Genomic DNA, 9,270 nt, shown 5'->3' on the forward strand with positions numbered 1-9,270 from the left:
ACTTACAGCTGGCATGAAGAAAGAACGTGTTATGCTAGAGGATTTTCTGCACCCTGGCATTCTCAGAGTTTAAATTCTTTGATTAAGAAATGTCACATATCGATCCCCAGGAATAAAAAAGTGTTTGTCTAACAAAATTGTCACATTAGAGTTCCAACTGAATGCTCCAGGTGCTGCTAAGCAAAGCTCAGGTTAATTATGTAAGCATTTATATATCAGTTTAAAATGAACTAATTTAATAAAATCATTAAAAATAGCATTAAACTAATCTTGCTGGCTTCCTCTCAAAAATGTATTACCGTTACAGTATCCTATCCATCCATCCATCCATCCATCCATCCATCCATCCATCCATCTTCTTCCAGTTATCCAATTCTGGGTTGCAGGGGTGTTGGAGCCTATCCCAGCCATGTAACAGCTGTAATTGTGGTAGATACCAATGTGAACAAGAGGTTACAAGAGGCAATAATTTTAATTTGCAGAAATTCGTAGTGTGCATGAAATCATTTCCAGCATGAAATGACAGTCTGCACAAACATGAGTGAAATGTAGCCCAACGCCAGAAGTGAACCACAGACCATTTCTGTCCAACCTGAAAAATCCCAAAAGTATAACCTCAAGAACTCTCAGAGCAAAATAACAGCTGGTCATATTTAAATTTTTACATATTTGTTTGAATTTTTTTCATTAGTAATAGTAGTATTAGTAGTATACTATTATATATTATATATTGTACATATATTTATTAGTTTCAGATGTAGCCATTCTTGTATTTTGCTTGTTTACATTATTGTATTTGCACAACTCTGTTGCTTGTGAAGCTCGCACACAAGAATTTCACTCACATGTGCTGTACCAATGTACCTACACAATAAAAGTGATTTGATTTGATTTGATTTGATTTAGTTTGTTGTGTTATCTTTAACTGTGTTTCTACTCAGTTATCGTTTGTTTGGTTCTCTGCTTTTACTTTATATAAATCAGTATTGCCTTTTGGAAAAGAAATGCTGACAACCCCAACCTCACTGGACTGTGTGTAAGCTAGGTTTTTCAACCTTAGTCACTTTTTAATAATTCTCAAAACAGTATGAACCTGATAAAAAGCTGACCTGTTTTACATGGGAATTTTTTTCAGAGACTGATCTTTAGAATTCACAAAATTTAAAGGGGAATCTAATGTGATTCTCAAACTTCTCTGAACACTTGGTTTTAGAAAAAAAAAAACTTGTCTTTTTCTACTCTTACCTCTATGTGTCTGAAACACAAAAGGCGGAGGAGATGAAAGGCCTTGGCATTAAAGTGCTATGCAGTAATGTGTCAGTTTGTGTCTACACATTCAGACTCGAGATATGTCCTTCGGCCAGACTCAAACCTGTGTGGTACTGTAAATACAGGTTTCTGCTGAGCTCATCTGTGCTGTCAGAAAAAAGTGTTGGCTGGTGATTTATGTCAGAGAAACACATAGGTTCATGTCTAGCTAGAGGGCTCTTGATATTCTGTTTATTTAAAATTTATCAAAGATTTTTAATTGGTGTTATCTTAAGTTAATATCAGCACCTATGCATTTGCATGGACTACAAAGCAACCTAAGAAACTTGATTCTGTTTATCTAGACGTAGGGTTTTCCTAAAAATGCTAAATCCAGATAAATAGAATCAACATTCTGGTATTTTCTTTACCTGGATGATTAAGCATGATCAAGGAGATAACAACCTTTTTTTTCTACGAGGTAGATAATCCGGTCATATCATATGATATACTTGCAGAAATTGACAAATCTGCAGCATCTGGAACAGACTGAGTGAAATATCTAAACAAATGTAACCAGTTATTGTCAAAACCATCTAATGTGGAATACTGGCTAAACAACAACAGCTAGTTAGCTAAAATTATGCCAGCTAATGTCAGGCTAAAAATCACACTTTCCCTCTGATAAACCGTTTGATTACATTCTCACATTGTATAAGAATTTATTCAGAATGTCTCAGAGTCCAACAAAGTTAAATAGACTTCAAAGACTGTTTCACTAACAGTAGCTAAGAGCTGCTAACAGTGGCTAACAAAGGCTAACAGCGGCAAAAAAAAAAACAGCAGTCTTACTGACAGTCCAGCATATCTAAATCCACTTACCTCAGTATCACTGTTATCAGTAAGAAGTGAGCTTCTCTGACTCACTGACCCATATCAGATTCTTTTCACAAGGTTTTACAGCCTCTTCCTGAGTAAATAGTCATGGAAACCTCTCACCCAGCTTAGCTAAACAGTGGACTCACAGCAAAACATGTTTGGCTTCAAAACTAGAGCTCAGTTGACTGCAATCTGCAATCTACTCTCATCTAGCAGTGAAAATTACTTTTAATTGATTTTAGACACTGTGACTTTAAATAGTGATCAAATTTAACTAAATTCAATTTTATTTATATAGTTCCAAATCACAATAAGGTGCTTTATATTATAAGGTAAAGACCCTACAATAATATAGAGCAAACCTCAGCAAAACCTCACCCCTTGCGACCAACCACTTGGTGAAAGTGGGAAGGAAAAACTCTCCATTAACAGGAAGAAACCTCCAGTAGAACCAGGCTCAGGGAGGGGTAGCCATTTTCTGTGACCAGTTAGAGGTCACAAGTGGAAGAGCTCCAGAGTTTAATAGTACGGATTAAATATAAAGTAATATTTTAACATATAGAGAGAAAACAGGTTAGCGAAGAAGAAACACTCCCAAGCATCATGGGAACCCCCAAGCAGTCTAGGCCTATTGCAGTGTAACCACAGGAGGGTTCAGGTTCAGCCAAACGAGGATAAAGGATCACGTCCTAACTGTAAGCTTCATCAAAAAGGAAAGTTTAAAGTCTATTGAAAACTACTTGTTTCAGCAAGTGGATGAAGGACTACAGCAAGGTTCAGTATAGCAAAAACAAGGATTATTTTTAACGCTTAATTATGCAAAGCCACTCTGGTAAAGTTTTAGAAGTCACAAAAAATACCTTAATAGAAAGCAAGCTGCTGTTAATGTGGAAAACCAGCACATAATAAGCATCATTGCACTGCATTTATCTTTCATCACTGCCTCTACTCAGAGGACGGTATCACGGCAACAGGTTTGTTTGGAGCAACTCCGGTATCAGCAGGACTTGGACTGCTCGGCTCTGTTTGGAGTTACTTAGGCTGCTGTGAAAAAATCTGAGGCATGCTAAAAACATAATATACAGGAGCCTGGCATCCCTAAGAGAGTCTCACTGTCTGTTTCTCTCCGCAGGTAGCCATGTTTGGAAGTGCTGACAAATAGAGAAGAAAGACAGAAAGCATGGGGTTCAGGACGGTGGCTGGCCCCTCGCCAAAAATGTCACATCCTCTTCATATTTGGACTCCAACTATGGTCACCTTTCATAACTCGGCTTGATTGCATGCTTCATTGTAACTAGAAGTGATGAAAGAATTATTTCCCTGCTTTATAAGAAATGTTGGCATTTGTAGACAAAACATGAGATAATAAAAACGTGTGTTGCCAATATAGGGTCAAACTAAAGTGAGAGACAAAACGAGCTCCAAATCATTACATTACTAAATACTTTTACTACAGTTTACTTTAGTTGGCTGAGAGTGGATCCTTAATGACTTCAGAGCAGAGTTTTTTGGGAGATTTTGCCTGAAGAAGCAGTGTTATGAAAAGAAAGAATCATTTTATCTCTCTTCGGGCATTTATCAAGAATATCAAGATTAAAATTGGCATTGAAAGTCAGGAACTAAATTCTTTTCACACCTCGTCTCACAGCAGAATATTTTTCTCTTTTGTTGACACTCAGCCAATGCAGTCACAAAGTATTTAGACATTCCCTTTTGCACACTTCACTGTGTTGCAGATATGTTTTCAAACTGATAAGAACCAGTAACTTTCCTGTCAATCTACACTCAATAAAACATAAATTTAAATATAAAAAAGGAAAGACTGAAAACTTTGGAAGATGTGTGGTCAGGTTTATCCAGTTTGCTTAAGTTATTATTTGTATATGTCTTGAACTTCCACCCATGGCAAACAGAACTGACAGCACATAGCTTAGAAAGGATACAGCCTACGTAACAACCCAGAATTCATGCTGCATGCCAGGACAACAACCATGAAGTCCAAAGGACTCTCTTTAGCCCTTTATGATAAAATTACTGGAACAAATCAGACCAACAATATAAAAGCATTTCTGAAGCTCTGAATGTCCCCGACATCAATCATTGTGAAGTGGAAGTTTGAAACTAACACAACTATTCAAAGTTGTTGGCCACTGGTACAAATTGCATAAGAGGCAACAGAGACTTTTGTCAAAGCTTCCAATATCTGTCTCTGTCCTTTTTTTATTACTATTATTATTATAATTTCCTACTGTCACACCACCAGATCTTTTGGTTGGTAGCAGCTTCATAACCTGCTATCTTGCTATTCTTGATCTGCCACTTTTCAAACAATTCCTGTTTCCAAGTCACAAAAACGTAAAAGCTGGCATTGTTTTCGTTTCAATACTGTGTGTGTTGAAGAAAACTTTATTATAAAGCACTGTGTGAATGAATATGTACATACATGAATGTGACTTGTAGTAAAAAGTTGCCTTGAAGAGCTCAGCTAGAGTTGAAAAGCACTGCATATAGTTAATCTGCCACTGAAATTAAGACCCAGTTATGTGGTCTGAGTAAAGAGCCCATCATTTGATGGGATCAAACCAGCTGGAACGCACCATGACCCCACCCATAGGCTGCTTTATATAAACGAAGGGCATGTCCACGATGGTATATTGTGAAGAACTGAGCTGAATTTTTTTTGGTATGTTGCTGTTTTAAAAACTGGATGAGGTGGGTGAATGTAACTGGGAATCTGGTAGACCTACCCTGGTTTAGTCACTTTTTTTACCTTGATGGGGGTGATTGTTTAAAAAACAGATTTCATGTTGTACTTAATAACACCTGAAACTAACAACTGAGACCATAAACTTATCAGGAAAGTGTTTGCAGAAGTTGCAGATCAGGGGAGGTGAATTCCATTTTCCCACTGACTCACATACAAATGAACTTATTGCAACCAGAGGCATTGTCCCCCTGGTGGCCATTAGAATGCATTTTAAGACATTTTCACTTTTCAGACCTACAGCAATGATCACCATTCACATAGTCAAATTAACTTTGCTTTTTAATAATCTACCTCAGCTGTTTCCGCCCAGATCTTGTGATGGGAACTTGAAGAAAAAGGCATCTAAGAAGGACATCAGTTTCACCAGAGCAAATCAAACAAACTTTATGTTAGATGAAAATCACAAGTAAGAACCAAACAGCGTTTTGCAGCCCGTTTTTCTGTTTTTTGATTTGTGTGTGTGTGTGTGTGTGTGTCTCCTCGGTGCCAGCCCATTTCTCCTGTGGAGCCAGTGCAGCTGACTTCACTCAGCAATCAGCACAGTGTTTGAAAGCTGTAGAGAAGAGCTAGCCAGCCCCAGTGGGCCTGTTTCAGTAGTGCAGTGAATGTCTCCAGCTAGACAAGCAATATGCCTTTCACTGAGTGATCCTTTTTTCCAGCATTTAGCATTTGGTGTTGCCTTTCTTTTGTTCATATTTTATATGACACACATACACTATATGCAAAGAAGTATTATGCCTCTTGATCTTTGAATTCAACTGTTTTTTGGTCCCATAACTGCTGTTGCATAAAATCAGTCACCTACTCATGTAATCTGCCTTTACAAACATTTGTGAGCGAATGGGTCGTTCTAAAGAGCTTACTGACACTTTTATTGTTATTCTCTTCATCTGGTAGCCCTTTCCAGGAACATAACACTTGGGTAGAACTCCAAGTACCACGTCTGGACACTGGTCATCTAATATTATCCTGACTGTCAAGGTGGTGGTGGAAGCATCATTTTATGAGGGTACTGCTCAGCAACAGGGAGAAGGAGACTTGCCAGATCTCAGCAGCCAAATACAGAGGTTACTACATAAAACCTGCTTAAAATCTACTTTAAAGTATTGCTGTAAGCAGCAGTGAAGGTTAGGTGTGGTCTCCCTGAACTAGAAATAACAGACTAACTACTGATAATCCAATGGATTTAGTTGAGGGTTGAATCTGATTGAGAAATTAAGGGATGGTGCACACTCCCAGGAAAGCAACTGGACACTTCATAAAATATACCTTAGATTGTCAACCATAATTTTAACAATAAACATCATGCTGAGTCCAATAAAACATTAAACTTGGGAATAAGAACATAAACTCATCAGTAAAGCGTTTACTGAGGGTACAGACTGAGCGAGCCGAACCCTGCTTACCCATTCACCTACATGTAACTGGACTTCCTTTGTGATCAAAGGTGTCGCTTCCCTGGTGGTCATTAGATAAAAAGTGCATGTTAAGAAGAGAGTGCTTTGGAACAATTAGAGCAGCCACATACTGAATCCACTGAATATAATCTCCCTCAAAGCATCTTTTACACATTTCTTTAAACTGCAGCAAAGACCAGGCCTATATCATAGGCCACAAACACCTTAAATAATGAGATTTGTTCATACTTGGTTAAAAAGGCTTAAAAAGTGGGGAACAAACTGCGGGATGGGCCTGACTTCACTTTAACTCATAGTGCATTGCATTGTTCACATGAAAATTTCCACAAATAGCCAAGTAACGAATGGAAAAAGAGAGCTTAGACATTTAGTGCCTCCTCTCTCACCTCCTCATAGCTGACCAATCACTGAAAGAGGCTGGTTATAAAGAAATATTCAATCAGTGGCTTTAGAAACACATAGACATTTTTTTTAACAGTGTAGAGGTTTCAGAAGTAATCCAATGTGCAGTTTGAACACTACATAAATCCAGCTAATGTCATTTTATAAAGTTCTTACACTCCAGAAAGACTTCAGAGCTTTCAGTTGTCTGGATTAAAATCTGATAAACATATCCTTTAGTTGTTTTAAAGAAGCTGTACTAAGAGGGATTTGCGTAAAGCCATCACCCAATGAGTCATTGACTAAGGTAGAGGAATCTCATAATTAAGGCCTCATTAAAGCTACACAGCCCAACTATGTTGGTTTACAGGGCAGACAGGAACCTCAGAGATTCACAATGGGGCCTTTCATAATACCTCACTTAGGGGAAAAGAGAAAAAGCAGTTGCTCTTAGCATTTGGGCAGATGTAATTGCAATCACTCAGCTTGTCTGATGCTGATAATGGGGCGATGGGAAATTCCTGTCAGAGTCGTGGCGCAGGCTGGTTTCGCAACCACTTTGGCAGGCTCCGTGTTCCACTGCGGGGCAGCGAATGCGTTACGGCATGCTCGCATAGCTGTCATTAAACACATTTTGGAAAAAAAAAAACATAAGACAATCAAAACTCACAAGTGTGTGCCACTCTCCTGCTTCTTGAGCAATGAAAAGGCAAATATTATATCGTCTGTCATCCCTGCACAGTTAAACCTGTTGACAGACTACAGCTTATGAAAAAATGGAAAGTGAGTATGCTGCAGCAATCCCACTCACCTAATACACTCAATAAATCCTGGCTGTGTTATTTTCAGCGTCTTTATTCCTCTTGACTGGTAGAAAATTAAATTGTGGGGGAATAAGAACAAATATTACGTGGTACCTAAAAATGTTGGTCAGCTCATTTCTAAATAAAAATGTAATGTTTGTTTTCCAAATTTTGGGTGTGCTTCTTCAGCAAGCAGCTTATTCCTGTCTGAAATGTGTGCTACAGTAGGTGGCTGGAATAGCACATGGGTGCGACGTTCTTGTGGTCGGTCCTTGGGTACAGTATGTGACAGTTGGCATGTCAGCAATGCTTCTTTGAGAAGCCTCTGTTGTAAGATGTTCATGCAGTGATGCTAACAACCTCATTTCACTGGCTGGACGTGCATTTGTGGCTCGTGAGACCACCCAAGAAACAATATGCTCGTATCAAAGCTTTTTAATAAGCACGGCAAGAGTAGCAATAAAGACCTGATTTATCAGGATGTTGTGAGGGACAGCAGCTATCTAGTTTCAATTAAACTGGACACTCGAGGAAAACAAAACACGTGAAAAGTAGCCTGGACAAAACAGCCATTATATTTAGCTCTCAGGGGGGCATTAACCTGAATGTTGTGTAGTGTCTTTGGCAGTTTTAGCAGGTAGGTAAATGCAGCCGTTTACTTGGCAGGCTGCCATATTGCTTGCAGAGGTATTTGAAATATTTCGAGTATTTTACAATTCAAATAAAGGCACAGAGGCATGAAAAGCTTTGTTGTATTGCAGAGAAATAAAATACAAATTCTGATAATGAATTTCTGAAATGAAGATATTGATAATTTTCCTCACATCTTAAGCAATCAATGACCATAATCTTGTAAGGAGATGTTTAAATTATGTGCAGACACCACGTGGCAACATTTTAAAGAGTTTTATTTCAATTTACAGAATATTTTAATTAAAAAATAGTAAAGTTATCTTTTAATTCTGTGGTATAGATTATGGCATTAACTGTGGATCTCAAACATAAATATCAAATTTCAATGCTTCCCAAACTTACTAATATATCAGTTATGATAAATTACAAACATGTATTTGTCAAGAAAAACATAAAATACAATAAAAATATTTAAGGTTTGTAAAAGATAAAACATAGGGGACTGTATAAAAAAATCTTAGTTCATCCAAACATTGTTCTACGTAATCTTTAAAAAGCTGTAAAAACACAATATTTTACAGGGAAACTGGAGTATATTAATTTCCTTATACACTAACTGACCTATAAATGTATTGCATTGACCATTCCAGGTGTAAACATGAAGCAGAAGAATGGCTGCTTGAGAGTGAGATAAAAAATGGCAAAAAGAGTGAGCCTTTGACTGACAATGGTGGTACTAAGGTGCTCGTGACATGACATTAAAAACTAATAATTTATTGGCATTTGTCGCAAACAATATGGACACATATCCAGGTGGTGGAAAAGGAGTATCCACACAAGGTGGATGAGATCACAAACTTTTAACTTCTTCCCTCTCAGATAAGTTGAAGATAAAAATGCTCAGCAGTATTTGCAAAACTCTTCTTTCTATAGTCTAAAAGGCTAGGTGTCAACCACAGACTGTATATGAAATATGGATGTAGTCAGGCACTGGTTTCGAAATACTCATTTTGACAGTCAAGTTTTTACCATCACCAATAGAAACTGACTATGCTGCACATGAATCTGTTGTTCTTAAGCAACTGGCATTGTTGTGTACTGGTCACCACACAGAGCGTTGCAGACCATTGTCTACATGTTT

This window comes from Copadichromis virginalis, linkage group LG20, assembly GCF_057382275.1.
Source record: "Copadichromis virginalis isolate Kocher_CV1m ecotype Utaka linkage group LG20, C_Virginalis_male_GT1.1, whole genome shotgun sequence".
NCBI lineage: Eukaryota > Metazoa > Chordata > Actinopteri > Cichliformes > Cichlidae > Copadichromis > Copadichromis virginalis.